Source organism: Solanum pennellii, chromosome 9 (genome assembly GCF_001406875.1).
Source record: "Solanum pennellii chromosome 9, SPENNV200".
NCBI lineage: Eukaryota > Viridiplantae > Streptophyta > Magnoliopsida > Solanales > Solanaceae > Solanum > Solanum pennellii.
Window position 1 is genome coordinate 45,882,816 of NC_028645.1, and position 18,354 is coordinate 45,901,169.

Here is an 18,354-nt window from a genome sequence, read left to right on the forward strand (position 1 = left end):
TAACAAGGGTATATGTGTTCCCCACAGATTCATAAACCCGTATTCCTAGCGATAGAAATTTTTTCCTAGTGTTTTGCAGGTAAAGTGGTAATTTACGTATCTCTAAATCCTTGGTCCGGAATCTAGAGAATTTCACCCCATACCTTGATCTAGTGTAACACTTCGGAGATGTCATGACTTGGACTAGAGCTTAATCATTTGAATAATGTTTTAATTTTTGTTTCTAGACCTACATTAATGTAATGAACTCATTTACAAAAAGTTAGAGACAAAACGACAAAAAAAGACCTTGACGTCCTGAAACTAGCTAATTTGAACTAGTTGAAGTCTCTATGTTTGGTGAAGGTTTTGAAGTGCCAAATGAACTCCAAAACTTGTAAAACAAGTAATATGCAGTACAAAGGGTCCAAACATTTTATAATGGCACCCCAAGGACAACCCAAAGTGTCCTTGGGAAGGACCCAAACTTTCGAGAGCAGACATATTTGAGGGTCTTTTGTGTGATGCGCATATCACATGCAGTGTAATACCTCAAGATTTGAGAGGAAGCCTCGCGATTCTAGGTTGGAACGAGGCTCACTGCCTCGACCAAAAATTTCCAAAAAAAGAATGGGAATTGGCCCCGTGATGCGCAGCTACTTCTCTGATTCTTTAAAATCATATTTTAGGTAATTGAACTTCACAAAAATACCCATTCAAGTGTAGGGTATTTTGGGTATTTTTTGGGACGACTACATATTGAGTTTAGGTCATTTTTATATCACTTTTTACACATAACCAAATCAAACAAATTTGTCTCATCTCTCTCAAAACCGGTCTCTTTTCCAAACTCCATTTAAGAACAAGAAAAGCCTAAGTAAGAAGACGAAGACTTTAAGTTTTTCATTCAAAATTCGTGGATTATTCATAAATAAGGTATGGGTTTTTCACTTTTGGGATTCCTTTCCCCAATAGGTACTTTCAAAGATGATTTTCAAGAAATGAAAAACCTAGGGTTTTTACTCTACAAAACAAGTTTTCTTCCTAACTCTAAATTTATGACTATTGATGAAAAATAATGTTTTTCTATGGTTAATTAGGTGTATTTTGTCAAATCTTTGACTTGTAGTGTTATATTTCCGTGTGAAGTATGTTCCTTATCAAATTTATGGTTTTTATTGGGTTATATGTACTACTTGATAACATGTAATTGCAGGGATTGGGACTATGACTTGAATAAACTCCTTAATGACCCTTTCCCTTATTTTACTTTATGAATTAGTCTTGTTTATGAGTTGAAGAGTTAGTATTGATTATGCTATTGAGTATTAAACTATGTTTTTGAATGGTTGGTGTATATTGAATATAAGTTCTTGAATAAGCATCTTGGAAGCAAGAGGTAAGTCTTCTAACGTCGTGATTACTTCTTGATATTTATGTTAGCTTATAAATGATGTCACAATGCTAAAGAAGTATGTATGATGATGCATGTTTATGATATTCTCTTGTATTCTTTACATAAGATGATTTATGATATGTTAATCTCACAATAGAAGGTTACGATTAAAGGAAATTATCATCAAATCCTAAAGAGCCCATGATCATGTTTATACAAGGATTTAATATCCTATGAATTATGATAACATTTATGAATAAATGATGACTTAAAGGTTAATCAAAAAGGAACTTTATCTTAGCACCGATGGACTGGATAGAAGAGGTGTCCCTTTGCTAGTGTGAAGATAGGTTTACAATGACTCTCATGAGATAGAGGCTTCCATGCAATGTGGAACTATGAGTCTCTAATATATCTCCTAGTTCTTGAACAATCTTTCCACCATCGGATACTAGCTAGTGGATCCACATAGAAATCTATGTCATGTTTGGTTCTACTTTCGTTGGTAGAGCACCATCTTTCTGTGTGGGGTTTCATGAAACAAGATTCCATGCTTAGCTGAAAAGGTCTATGTCGGTTAAGGCGAATGTTCCCTCAAGTAAAATGAAAGAAAATTAAATGGACGTTTATTAGGGTGACCTTAAAAGTCTACTTAGTATAGGTAGGCGTGTGGGACTCTACCTAGACACTGCACAAGTTTACCCTAAGGGAACTCCTAGAAGATTTTTCCTATGTAATACGATAACATGAAAGGTATGATGCTTATGATATATGTTGATACTCTTATATGAAGTAAGTTACGTTAAGGAACATGTTGTTGGTCTATATTACATTATAAGGTGACGACTACTTATGTTACAAGTTATATGAAGCAAAGATTTATCTACTTTGTTGTGTGGGGTTATGGGGCTTCGCATGACCATTGCACTTGTAGTTTGGGGATGGGATCATTGGTAAGTATTTTGAATATTCTGTTTATATGATCTATTAAATATGAAATGTTTAACATGATTCCTTGATAATATTTCTTTGATTATGATCATGCTTTATGTTGATGGAGTCCTTAACTTGTATATGATCTATGGTAATTGCATTGAAGATGTTCAAATGACATAGCAGGATTTCTAAGAAATTATCCTTTTCATGCATGTCCTTAACTGTTATGTGCATATATCCATACTTACTACATGTGGCGTACTAACCCCATTACTTTATATTACTATAAATGTAGGGTCCGACCATTGAATATTAAGAAGGTTGATTGAGGAAGCTTGGAACTCTTTCTCTAAGTGTTGATAGGTCCTCATGTTCAGGGATGCTATATTTTTGTACTCTAGCTTATGAAGAGTTTAGTTGTCACTAAGAACACTTTTGACTCCATTTACATTATTTTAATTCTTTTGTATTAAGGCCTATATGGCATACTTACTTTTATTGGCTAAGTCCAGATTCATATTCTTTAGATGGTTTTTATAAGAGACTGCTTTTAGAATATCGCTAGTACGTTTTCATGATTGTTATATATGAATGCTAACTATACTTCACATAATACTAAATTTTTTTAAATTTTTCTGCAATTTTAACTGATGACATGTTATGACGAATGTTAAGGGCATGTCTGAGTCCTCTGAGAGGATAACGACGCCGGTCACATCTTGGGAGTACTCTCCTAATGTGAAAAACATGGTATTAGAGCATGAGGTTAAATATCCTTAAGATTAATGTCTTACTAAACCACGTTACCTAGTGTGCTAATCATGGTAATGAAGCACTCCACAATTATGGATGAGAGGGCATGTGATGATTAGGAAAAAAATTTATTGGTAATCCTATGTCGTGCCTTTAGAGTTTTGATACTATATGTCTTTTAGCATCTAATCCCTTTCTTGTGGTTATAGGTTTTGAACACAAGAAGAACATCAGCGAGAGGAGTAGAAGAAGAGATTGTGAACGCGGGAGCAACTCCACAAGGCAATCAAGTCCCTCCTCAAGTGCAAGCTTCTGCAAATGATCAAGCTTCAGTCGATCCTACGCCCATGACGAATGGTGAGGTGATGGCAGCCCTGTTCCAAATGGGCCAAGTCATCACCACTAAAGCTCAAGCTATTACGGTATAAGCTAACAGGGAGGTTGTACCTCGAGAGAACCAACGCGCTAGCATTATGGCTAGACGTTTGATAGATTTTACGAGGACAAATCATTGATGTTCCTTAGATCAAAAATATATGAATACCCCCAAGAAATCCTTGATGAGGTTTATAAGATATTGTTTTCAATGGGGGTAAGTACTACTGAAATGGCTGAGCTTGCTATCTATCATCTCAAGGACGTGGCTCAGACATGGTTAAATCAGTGGAAGGATAGTAGGACTTTAGGAGGTGTTCTCGTGACTTGGGAGATCTTGAAAAAGGCCTTTCTTGACAGATTCTTTCCAAAGGAGCAAAGGGAAGCTAAGGTAGAGGAGTTCAGTAACCTTCATCAAGGAGGTATCAGTGTCAAGGAATACTCCATAAAATTCATCAAGTTGTCCAAATATGCTTCCACTTTGGTTTCCAATGCTAGGGATGAAATGAGTTGTTATGTAACGGGCATATCCAAAATGCTTGAATAAGAGTGTTGTGCAGCCATGCTTCATGACAATATGGATATTTCTAGATTGATTTTTCATGCTTAACTAATAAAGGAGAGTCATCTAAGGAAGAGGAATAGGGAAGCTAAGAAGGCAAAGTCTTTTGAAAGTGGTTCTTCTAGCTTGACGTTCAAGACAAGACTAAGTTCACGAGGAGGTTTTCAAACTAGGTTCCTTAAAATTTCTCCAAAATTTCAATGATAGAGGTTATATTATTGAATCTCAAAAGGGGAGAAATGTTGATGAACCAAAAGAAAGACCAACTTGTTGTAAGTGTGGTAAGAAACATGTGGGTGAATGCCTTTTTGGGACTAATAGTTGCTATGGTTGTGGCAAAGGCGGCCATATGATGAAATAATGTCCTAATGTAAGAAGAGAAGGTTAGTGGAATGGCCAAACACAACAAAGCGGTGCTAGTTCAGAAGTTCTAAAAAGGAACATTTTCTATGCACTCAAGGCTAGGGGTGAACAAAAGAACTCTCTTGATGTTGTGAATGATATGTTACAAGTGTTTTCTGTTAATGTTTATGATTTGTTTGACCCAGGTGCTACCCTTTCTTTTCTTATACCTTTGGTATTGAGGAAGCTTGATGTACTTCCCGATGTTTTGATTGAACCCTTTTCGTTTTGTACCCCAATGGGTGAATCTATGGTTGCAAAAAGAGTCTATAGGAAATGTCCTTTAATGCTTCCCAATAAAGTCACTCTTTTTGATTTGGCAGAACATGACATGTTTGACTTTTATATCATCTTGGGTATGGATTGGCTTCATGCATGCTTTTCATCCATAGATCGTAGAACAATGGTAGTATAGTTTCATTTCCCAAATGAATCCAATTTTGAATGGAAGGTGGGAAATCTATGCCAAGGAGTCGAATCATTTCTTGTTTGAAGGCTTGTAAGATGATAGCCATGGGTTGTCTATATCATGCAGTGAGGGTTAAGGACCTAGAATGTGAAACTCATTCTATTGAGTCATTCCCCGTAGAGAGGGAATGTCTAGAGGTTTTTCCCAATGACCTTCCAGGGAGATCTTCGGATGGGAAATTGATTTTGGCTATGATTTGTTACCGGATAAGAACTTTATCTCAATTCTTCCACATAGGATGGCTCCGGCTGAATTGAACGAGTTGAAGCTCCAACTCAAAGATTTAGGAAACAAGGGTTTGTTCAGTCTAGTATTTCTCCATGGGGTCCTCCGGTCTTGTTTATTAAGAAGAAGGATGGGTCCCTTAGAATGTGCATTGATTATCGCCAATTAAATAAGGTCACCATAAATAACAAGTACCCTCTCCCTCAGAATGATGAACTATTTGATCGACTCCAAGGTGCTATTTACTTTTCCAAGATTGACTTAAGGTCGGGATACTCCCAAGTTAGGGGGAGAGGTGAAGATGTTCCTAAAACAAGTTTCCTAACTAGATATGGTCACTATGAATTTCTAGTTATGTCTTTTGGGTTAATTAATGACCCAGCGGTGTTTATGGACCTAATGAATAGATTTTTCTGAGATTACCTCGACTCATTTGTGATTGTGTTCATTGATGATATTTATATATACACCAAGAATGAAGATGAGCATGAGAGTCACTTGAAGTTGGTCTTGCAAGTCCTCAAGGAACACCATCTTTATGCCAAATTTATTAAGTATGAATTTTGGTTGAGGTAGGTTGTTTTTCTTGGCCATGTTATCTATTGTGAGGGTGTAGAGGTCGATCCATAGAATATGCATGCGGCTAACAATTATCGTAGAACTTTGACTCCCAACAACATAAGAAGTTTCTTGGGTCTAGCAAGGTATTATATAAGGTTTGGTAATGGATTTTCATACATCCTTCTCATATGATAGCTTTGACCCAAAAGAAGGTGAATTTTGAGTTGTAGGATGCTTGTGAGAAAGGTTTTCAAGAGTTAAATGATAGGCTCAACTCCGCTCCGGTATTGACCTTACTGGAGGGTAATGAAAGCTTTGTTGTGTATTGTGATGATTCTCGAGTGGGCTTGGTATGTTTCCTCATGAAACATGGCAAGGTGATTGCCTATGCTTCTGGGCAACTCAAAATTCATGAGAAGAATTATTTAACTCCTGATCTTGAGTTAGCTGCTGTAGTTTTTGCCTTAAAAATATGGAGACATTACTTGTATAGCGTGCATGTTGATGTGTTTTTACTGACCATACAAGTGTTCAATATGTATTTACACAAAAGGAGTTAAACATTCAACAAAGAAGATTGTTTAAATTTTTAAAGGAATACGGGATGAGTGTCCTTTAACACCCTAGCAAGGACAATATGGTTGCAGATGCTTTGAGTCATATGACTATGGGTAGTGTGTGTCATGTAAAAGAAGAGAAGAATCAACTTCTGGAAGATGTTCATAGGTTGGCTTCATTAGGCGTGCAGCTATAACATTTTCCGAATGATGGTTTCATGGTCCATGATAACTCTAACTGATCATTAGTGGTGGAGGTGAAATCGAAGCTACATCTGGATCCACTATTGATGGATTTGGAGGAATCAGTACTAGGTGTTCGTTGGTACCAAGATTGATTATGTACCGGATGTTGATGATTTGAGAAATCCAATTCTAGAAGAAGCCCATGGTTCTCGTTATTCTATACATCCGGGTGCCACCAACATGTATCAATACCTTAAAGAGGTCTATTGGTGGGATGGTTTAAAAAAGGATATAGAAGAGTTCGTTTCTAAGTGTCCAAACTGCCAACAAGTTAAAGCAGAGCATCTAAAACCGTGTGGTTTAACCCAAATCATGGATGTTCCTACTTGGAAGTGGTAAGCCATCAATATGGACTTTTTTGTTGGGTTGTCGCAAACCCGGAGGCAAAATGATTGCATATGGGTAATTGTGAATAGGTTGACCAAATCTACCAACTTTATTCCCGTAAAGTCTACTTATACCGCCGAAGATTATGCAAGAGTATACATTAATAAGATTGTGAGTCTTCATAGGATTAATTTGTCTATCATTTCGGATAGAGGTTCCCAATTCACTTCTCGTATTTGGAAATCGTTCTAAAAGGGTTTAGGTACACAAGTAAAACTTAGTACTGCTTTTCATTCTCACACACATGGTCTAGTGGAACGTACCATATTACCCATGAAGATATGTTAAGAGCCGTTGTTATTGATTACAAACGAAACTGGGATGATCATCTACCTATTATTGAGTTCTCTTACAACAATAGCTAGCATTCGAGCATCTCCATGGAACCCTTTGAAGCTCTTTATGGAAGAAGGTGTAGATATCCGGTTCGAGGGCTTGAGGTTGGTTAATCCTCACTCCATGGTCCAGAGATTCTCTATAAGGCTATGGAGAAGGTTTGAATAATAAGATATAGATTGAAGAAAGCCTATAGTCGGCAAAAGTCTTATGTCGATAATAGGAGAAGAGACCTTGAAGTTGAAATAGGTAATCATGTCTACCTGAAGATTTCACCTATATAGAGGGTGATGAGATTAAGTAGAAAGGGGAAGTTAAGTTCCCTATGTTTTTCCTTAAGAGGTTATAAAACGGGTTGTTAAGGTTGCCTATGAACATAAACTACCTAGTGAACTAGCTTCGGTTCATCTGGTGTTTCATGTTTCTATTCTCAAGAAATGCATAAGCGACCCGATGTCTATTCTGCCTATGGAAGGTTTAGGGGTGGATGATAACCTCGCCTATGAAGAGGTTCCAGTTGAGATCTTAGATTTCCAAGTCAAGAAGTTGATAAATAAGGAGGGTGCCTCTATAAAAGTTCTATGAAGTAACCATCTTGTCGAGGGTTCAACATGGGAGGCTAGAGTCGACATGAAGTCTCGCTACCCTCATCTTTTTACACATTGAGGTTAGAAACTCATCTAAATAAATTAATTAATAATCATGAATTTGACTTGTTTCTGAATAGGTGCATGTTTTGGTAAAAGTTTTACTAACTAGAGATTTAAGAAAATGCATTTATACTCTTTTCTTGCACGTATATGAAATCTGTATGCATGTGTCCTCTTGAGATTTTGCTGTTTTGTTGTTGTCTTGAGAAGAATGATAGCATGATAACTCCTTAATGTATTTTGAGCTCATGATAATGTTGAAGGAAGTTCTTCACTATGTTTTATGAATATGGATCTTTTATAAGTTGTGCATCATGAACCGAGTATTACTTGTAAAGTTGTGATATGTGTTGAAAGGAGTTGTGAAGTACTCCTAATAGCTATTACTCATTAGGATTTTATGTTGTTGTTGTTTGTCTACTAGTATTGAGTCTATCCTTGCCCTACAAAAAGATTGTAGTGTCATTCGGGGACGAATGTTCCTAATGGGGGGGGGGGATAATGTAACACTAAGAAAATGTCATGGCTTAGACTAAAGATTAATCTATTGAATAATGTTTAAAAGGATGTTTCCAGACCTATATTAATGTAATAAACTCATTTAGAAAAGGTTAGAACCAAAACACAAAGAAAGACCTTGACCTCCGGAAACTAGCTAATTTGAACTAGTTGACGTCCTTATGTTTGGTGAAGGTTTCGAAGTGTCAAATGAAGTCCAAAACTTGTAAAAATACTCCAAATAAGTAATATGTTGTAAAAAGGGTCCAAAGGTTCGGTAATGGAACCCGAAAGACCACTCGAAGGGTCCTTGGGAAGGACCCAAACTTGGGTGAGCAGGCTGTGAAAGCAGCCTGCAAGCAGGCAGATTGGAAGGGCTGCTGCGTGAGGCACAGCCCACAGCCAAGACTTGAGAGGCAGCCTTACGATGCGAGTCTGAATTGAGGATCACTTCCTTGACCCAAAATTAAGAAAATAGAATGGGAATTGGCCCCGTGACCCACAACCACTTCCCAGATTCGTTAAAGTCATATTTTTGGTAATTTAACTTCATATAAAGACCCATTTATGTGAAGGATCTTTTGGGTATTTTGTGGGACAACTACATATTGAATTTAGGTCAGCTTTAGATCCTTTTTATACAAATAAACCAAATTAAACGAATTTCTCTCATCTCTCTCAAGAACGTTCTCTTTTCCAAACTCCATTGAAGAACAAGAAAATCTTAAGGAATAAGACGAACACTTCAAGTTTTTCAATCCATATTTGTGGATTATTCGTCAATAAGGTGTGGGTGTTTCACTCGAGGGATTCCTTTCCGCAAGGGGTCCTCTCAAAGATGATTTTCAAGAAATTAAAGACCTAGGGGTTTTACTTAACAAAAGGTATTTCTTCCTAACTCTAAATGTATGACTATTGATGAAAAATAATGGTATTCTATGGTTGATTAGGTGTATATTTTATAGTGTTTGACTTATAATGTTAGATTTCTGCGTGAAGTATGTCCTCTCATCTCTTAACCGTCTAATAAGATTATAACAATTTGGGCCTATCGCATACATCAATACAATAAGACACATATAGGTCATACAATGTTTGGTATCAAATTGAAGAGGAAAGAACGTAAGAGTCTTAGAAACTAAAGCAACATCATAAGCTTGATAGTGGTATTTCCCTCGGAAAGTGAGGACCTACCCAACTTGGATGATTCAGAACTCCAAGCCTTCTTCAAAAGTCTTCTGCAAAAGCACTTTAACTGACCATAACCTAAAATGTTTGGGAAAAGGAATAAATGGGGTTAGTACAAAACTTATAATAAGTATGAGAACATATGCACAAATAATATCAAATCATGCTAAAAAGGGACATTTCAATAAACTATGCAATTTACTTTGAAAACCTTTATGCACATTCAACAATACCATTCCAATCAATAAGACATATTCCTTAAGTCATAGGCATGTACATCACAAGACCAACAATACAAAGTCTACTCAAGTCAACATGCATATCAAATAACTGAACGCATAGTAAAAGTAACTCTATCATGAAGTTATAATAGCAAGAAGCATGAATAACAGCACATTTAAACATAACCAAAGCAAGACCATTACTCGTGAACCTCCTTATGTTTACTTATGCAATATTTAATCAAAGCCCCATAACCATACATTATTAAGTAAACCTATCAAGAACCATATATGTCCAACATCACATAAGATAACATTAAGAGTACATAATATCATACTTTAGCAATGTAGACCAAATACATGTTCATAAGAGTAATCAACATCACAAAGTATCATTAACATGTAAGATCATAATATACATATTATTTTCATTTATAAGCATATACATACATAAGAACAACCTTTTAAGACAACCCTTAAGGCAATCTAGTGCAATGTATAGATAGAGTCTCATACCCCTATGTAGACAAAGTTAAACCCCATAGGCCATCTTAGTTAGAGTTCATTCCTTTAGTTTATTTTACCGTTTGGGAACATCTTGCCTTAACCGACATCTACCACATGAGCTAATGTGGAATCCGGTGTCATTAAACCCTTCACCGAAACAAGGCGGACTGCTTGCCTAGGTATTACCCAAACATGAACATAGCACCTATGTGGATCCACTAGCTAGTATTTCTTTGGGGGCAACGTAGTTCTTGAACTATGAGATATAGTTAGGATCCTTTTATTTTACATGCATTATGATCTCCAATCTAAAAATTACAATAATGATCCTAAAATCCCTATTTGGGAAAGACACTCCTCTCTAGTTTACTCTGTGCTAAGCTAGAGTCCTTTTTGAAATGACTTTAATACCTTTATTAATCATCATAACTTAATTTAAGTCATAGGTTCTAACCCTTGTATAACCATCTTGATGATCACAGCTCAATAATAATAGAATGAGTATTGTCCTTTCATTACAATTCATATTGGTGAGGTCAGCACATTAACATTTTCATATCATAATAAGTCACATGGGTAAATCATTACTATCCTTATAACATTACATCATAGCGAAAAACTCACAAACCATAGTCAAGACATTTCAATTCAACATCATACCAACCCTATAAATCCTAATATAAGGCATACTTCAATACAACATCATCACTTAGTCACAAGTAACCATCATTGAAGTAAAGAGCTGGGATCACAAGACTTACCAAGTCTCCTTCATAATTCATCATCAAGGTCTTACCATCAACCCTTAACTCAACCCAACAAGGGTATAGTATAATCAAATAACAGAAACCAACACGATAACAAAGACAATTGAGTCACCACATGACAATCCATCACCAGTTCATAGCTTAAGATAATAGAGTTAGGTTTAATCCATAACATACATCATAACCTAGATCAATTACTCAAGAACTAGAATTATAGGACTCAATTTCATCTTCATATATATATATATATATATATATATATATATATAATTGATAAAATAACATCATCTAGTAGTAATTTAACCAATAACCAATTCAATTGAACAAACATTACACAATTCAAATCAAAATCACAACCTAGGGTTAAGGGGAATAGGTCATCTTCTACAAAATAGACCGATTCATAATCGAGTTAAAATATATGTTAATGTATTCATAATATTCAAAATGAATCATAAACACACTAATTAGTAACATCAATTTCGTATTGGATGAAAAACCACTTGAAAACTCAACTTTTGAAATCAATTTGATGGAACCCTTTGATAAATGAGGTCTCAAAGGTGAAAGAGATACCACACCTTACTAATTGATAATGTTTGATGGAGAAATTTTACCCTTTGCAGCCCTTGAACCCACCTCTAGCTTGGTCTTCAATGGGGCTTCTTTGGGAGAGAGAAAGAAGAGAGAAGGAAAAGAGTTTTGGGTTTAGGAATTATGAGAGCTTAGGTTAGTATGACTAGGTTAGAGGATTTATATAGGGGGGTAACTAAATTCATTGGAACTCAAATAAACCCCAATAAAACTCCTAAATAATCCAACTAATTAAATGAATTGAATAGAAACGTGCAGCAAAACCAGCCCCTCACAGACGAGACCCCAATCGATGCCTCGTGGGTCAATCGACGACCACTGCTTCTTTCCGTGCTGCACATCCTTCAATGAGTTCAGAGACTATGCAAAAGAGGACTTCCAAGATTTTGTCTAAGTCACCTTCGACGAAGGAATCTTCACCCCATCAGTTCACCAATGGCCCATTGGTGGCATTATTTGTTGACACTGTCCCTTGACAGCTTTTGGTAACTTTTGCAAGGGTTCTCCTCAAGGGACCTTGGTTTGTCCTTGGTGAGTTGTATCCAGCCGTTTCAAAAATTAACTAAATATATACATGTTAGACACCCTTACACCAATATTCAGAATTTTCCGGCACCTAAAAGATAGTCAAATAGGCTAAGGCATGCTAGTACCTCATTGAACTAGTTTCCGGACGTCGTTGATGTTCTCAGACATTTTGGTTTCTAGACTTCCTAAATTACTTATATTAATTAAAATAAACCTTAAATCAGTTTCTATACATTTTGACACTTATGTTAGGCTCTAGAACACATCTTATATTTTCGATGAGTTACATTCTCTCCCCCCCCCCCCCNTTATATTATCCCCCCCCCCGGAACATTCGTCCCCGAATGAAACTAAAATCTTTTGAAGGAAGGAACAAACTCAAGACTAGCAGCCCAACCAAAAATAATAAATAACAACATAAATCATATCATTTAGACAAGCAAATTCAAAACGTCAATTACCACACATAAGTCTCAAAATCACATTATGAGGAATTCCGTCTCACAACAACAAGAGCTCAACATATCATATATGAGTCAATTATGCCAAAGTTCATCTTACAAACAGGCTACATATCATTTCATAAAGACTCACCATATCATAATCCACAACATAACTCAAAACAATAAGAATTGCAAAATTTAAAGTCAATATGCACAATTTCACTGTAATTTCACTATAATGACATCAAAAATGCACATTTTTGCAAAACATCACCAAATTCAAGCAACATCAATTTTTAGTCATTATTTTTATTATTATTAAGAACAACTAACCTTAGTTATCCAATAGATGAGGGTAACGGGACTTTAGGTTGGCCTCGACCTCCCATGTGCACCCTTAACTAGGTAATTCTTCCATAACACCTTTACGGAAGCCACAACCTTGTTCCTTAACGACTTTACTTGTCTATAAAGGATTTAAAATGGAACCTCCTCATAGGAGAGGTTATCCTTCACACAAAGAGCCTCAATAGAAAGAATAGACTCGGGATCACCGATACACTTCATAAGAACAGAAACATGGAAAATCTGATGAACCGAAGCCAATTCACTAGGCAACTTCAACACATATGCCACCTTACCAATCTTTTGCAAGACTTCATAGGGCCCACATAACGAGGACTCAACTTTCCTTTCTTTCCAATTCTAACCACCCCTTTCATAGGCGGAATTTTCAAGTAAACATTATCACCTTCTTCAAACTCTAATCCCTTCTCCTATGATCAGCATAAAACTTTTGCCAACTATAGGATGTGTGCAACCGGTTCCTTATATTATGAACCTTATACAAGGCCTTGTAAATCAAATTGGTACCCAAAAAGTTGAGAAACCCACTTCAAACCATTCAATTGGAGGTCTACATCTCCTACCATACAAAGCTTCATAAGGAGCCATGGATGTACATGAATCGTATCTATTATTGTAAGCAAACTCCACTAAAGGTAAATGCTTATCCCAATTTCCCTAAAAATCAATAATATAATATCTAATCATATCCTCAAGGTTTTGAATAGTATGCTCCGCTTGACAATCCGTTTGAGGATGAAAAGCAGTGTTTAACGTCACCTTGGTCTGCAAACCATGATGGAATTACCTCCGAAACCTAGATGTGAATTGTGCACACCTATACGATATTATGGATAAAAAAAATAACATGGCGACACACAATTTTATCTATCAAGATCCTTTCATAATGTTCATCCAAATAGGTAGACTTGACGGGAATAAATTGAGAGGATTTGATCAACCTTTCACAATCACCCATATAGGGTCATATTGCTTTTGTGTACGAGGCACACCTTTCACAAAATCCATATTGATGTCTTCCCATTTTAAAGTAGGAATTTTGATTTCTTGAAGTAAACCACATGGCTTTTGGTGTTCGGGTTTCACTTGTTGGCAATTTTGACACTTTACAACAAATTCCAATATGTTCTTTTTCAAACCTTTCCACTAAAACACTTCCCTAAGGTCATGATACATCTTTGTAGGACCCAAATGAATGGAGTAACGGGACCCATGAGCTTCCTCAAAAATCTTGTTCCTCAAAACATCTACATTGGGAACACACAACCTTCCTTGATACCTCAAGACACCATCCCCCCCCCCCATAAGGAGAATTACTGATTAAGCTTGCTAAGAACCGACCCTTCAAATCCATCAATGGTTTATGAAGATTTTGTTTGGACTTCAACTCAACTACCAACGATTACTCAGAGTTATGATGGACCATAAACCCAACATTCGGAGATTCTTCCAACCTAACAGCCAATCTAGCCAACCTATGAACATCTTTCCCTAGGTATTTCTTGGCTTCCTGTACATGAGACACACTATCCATGGTCATATGAGCTAGAGCATCCACAACCATATTGGCCTTGCCGGGGTGATAGGGAACACTCATGTCGTAATCTTTCAAAAATTACAATGACCTTCTTTGTCGGAGATTCAATTCCTTTTGAGTAAACATATATTGGAGACTCTTGTTGTTGGTATACATATAAACATGAACACCATACAAATAATGCCTCCATATTTTCAAGGAAAAAACCACGGCCGCTAAATCAAGATCACGAGTTGATAGGTCCTCTCATGCACCTTAAGTGGTCTAGAAGCATAGGCTACTACTTTCCCATGTTTCATAAAAACACCCTAAACCCACTCGGGATTCATCCCAATATACAGTGAAACTCTTTGTACCCTTTTGGTTCAAGGTAGTCAAGGGAGATGCAATGGATGCAAAACCATCCACAAACCTCCGATAATAACCCTATCGACCAAAGAAACTCCTAATGTCAGTTGGAGTCAATGGTCTATGTCAATTCTTCACCGCCTCGGCTTTCTTTGGATCCACCCCAACTTGTGACACCATTTTCAAATGGTCCATGTGTTCACCCTTATTTTTTGAATATACCAAGATGTCGTAATGAAGACAATGAAAGATGAATATAGGTAACTTCGAAACACCCTATTCATGAGATCCGTAAATGTCGTCGGGGCATTAGTGAGACAAAAGGAAATTATTAAGAACTCATAGTGACCATATCAAGTCCTAAATGTCGTTTGGTTATATACTCACCTCTAACCCTAAGTTGGTGATACCTCGATCTCAAGTCAATCTTTGAAAAGTAGCTTGCCCCTTGGAGTTGATCAAACAAGTTGTCAATCCGAGGGAGAGGATACTTATTCTTAATAATGACTTTATTGATTTGGCGTTATTCAATGTACATTTTAAGGGAACCGTATTTCATCTTCACAAACAAAACCAGAGAACCCCATGGAGAAATACTAGGTCTAATGAAACCTTTGTGTAGTAAGTCTTTCATTTGAGCCTTCAACTATTTCAATTCGGCTAGAGCCATCCGATAAGGAGGAAGTGAAATAGGATTTGTATCAGGTAAAAAGTCGATACAAAAATCAATTTCCCATTCAGGAGGAATACCGGGAAGATCATTAGGAAAGACTTCCGGAAATTCCCTCACTACGGGGACCGACTCCATGGATGGAATTTCAGAGTCTAAATCTTAGACTCTTACTATTTGGTATAAACACCCTCTACAAGCTTTCAAACAATAAATTGTACCCTTGTTCTACAATCTATAGAGGCAAAGCAACCATGAAACCAAGCCATACCCAAAATGACATCAAAGTCAAACATATCAACTTCTACTAGTTCAACATATGTAACTCTATTGGGAAATAATATAGGACAATTTTTATACAGACTCTTTGCAACAACCGACTCCCCTACCGGGGCCAATGAATGGTTTATTTAGAATAACATGTAAGATCTCAAACTTCTTATCTATCAAGGGAGTAACAAAAGATAATGTAGCACCCAGATTAAGTATCGCATATACATCAATGGAAAAGACTTTTAACATATCGGTCACCACATCGGGAGAAGTTTCTTGCTCACCCCTTGAGCAAAGTGCATAAAAGTGATTCTTCTTAGGAGCATCATTAGAACCACTTGCTTGCCCACTATCCTTGTCTTTCCCCTTCACATTTGTGAAATCTCGAACATTTTTTCCAATTTTACCACAACAAAAACAATTATCCACTCCCTTAAAACAATCACCATAATGCTTCTTACCACACTTTTCACAAGTTGCCTTCTTTGTTGGTGAACTAATATCCCTTCTCTTTTTGGGATGGGGGTTAGACAGCCTCTCTTCCCTAGCCTTATAGAATTTTGAAGGAACTTGGTTAGAAACCCTTTTCTTGAATCTAGGCTTGTCTTGGATATCTATCCTACCGTTTGAAGAACCAGCATAAAATGACCTTACGCTCTTAGCATCTCTACTCTTTCTCTTAGCCCTTGTCTCTTCCACTTGTTGAGAATGAACCATGAGATGAGAAATGTTCATATTTTCATGTAGCATATCCGAATGACACTCCTCTTGCAAGTCATTTGACACTTCCGTCAAAAAGCGATTCATTTCATCTCTAAGATCAGAAACAAAAGAAGTAGCATACTTTTACAATATAGTAAATTTCAAAGAATATTCAAGAACACTCATACCTCCTTGACTAAGGTTGATGAACTTCACCACCTTGGATTCCCTGTTATCCCTAGGAAATATACTTTCAACAAAAGCATTCTGTAATACCTCCCAAGTCACTGGTCAACCACTTAAAGGCCTATATCTCTCCATTGGACGTACAAAGCTTGTGCCACATCTTTGAGTTGATAAGTGGCTAACTCGGCCTTCTCACTTGTAGAAAACCACATAGCATAAAGGACTTGTATATTTCATCAATGAACTCTTGGAGGTCTTCTTCAACCTTGGACCCATAGAAGATAGGGAGATTCATTCTAGTGAAATGCCTTAAACGGGAGGCCATAGTAGCAACTTGTTGGTTTGCTTGGGGTACAACCTCCAGATTAGATTGGAATGTCATTCCTTGAGCTTGAGAAGTGGAGTCTTGTGCTTTGGTAGTAATGGCTTGGGCCATTTGGAATATAGCAGCCCAGATGTTACTATCCGTCAAAGGAGGATCAATCGAAGCTTGGTAATCATTAACATCTTCTTCAAGAGAAGGAACTTGATCACCATGGGGAGGAATTCCGTCATTAAAAATTTCTTTCTCAAGTGTCCGTGATGTATTCATTGCCTATAATGACAATAAAATAAGTTGATGCTAAAAGCACATAGATCTAAACTATAGAGGCACGATATTGGACTTCCAAGAAAGTGAGAGCTTCCTAAGCATCACATAGATTCCAATTCATAAGTGTTGAATGCTACACAATTATGAATACAAACCTACATAGACATGGTTGAGAGAGACATCGACTCAAATATATTCAACTTGATGCTCTGTTACCATGTTTTTCATATCTGGGGAGTACCCCCTAGATGCAACCGGCGTTGTCGTTCTCTTTGAGGACACTAATACTGGAATCTTATCTTACATCATTACATTAATATGTCAAAATTAGCAGAAATTTAAAACATTTTACCACTGCTACATTGGGGTTTACATAGACCTCTATATACACGTAGTATAGTTATATCGAAAATACATAGAACCTTCGGATATGATAATTTCTTAGCAAAATACTTTTATTGTACATATATATCTATATAGAATATAACATAGTCTCAAATAATTGTCTCATATCATAACCATCTAATAAGAGTATAAAACTTTGGGCCTAGCACATACATCAATAAAATAATACCGCATAACGGTCATACAATGTTTAGTATCAAAATGAAAAGAAAAGAACATAAGAGTTTAAAAACTATAGCAACATAGTAATCTTGATAGTGGCATTGCCCTCGAAACGTGAAGACCTACCCAACTTGGATGATTAAGAATTCGAAGTCTTCATCAAAATTCATCTCCAAAAGACCGTCAACAACCGGAACATAAAATGAATGGTAAAAGGAAGAAATGGGGTTAGTACCCAACTTGTACTACGTTTGATACATATACACATATATTATCAAATCATGCTGAAAAGGAACATTACAATAAACTATGCAATTTACTTTGAAAACCTTTATGCACATTCAACAAGACCATACAAATCATTAAGATATATTCCTTAACACAAAGGTATGTACATTATCACTACCCGAGACCACACTAAGAAGAAAGTGACAATCTCAAACTTTGGACATAATTAACCTCTCGAAGGACTTGTTATGTCCTTCTGTGTCGTTCATCGCATATAAACATATGAAAAATAGTGCGGAATTAAA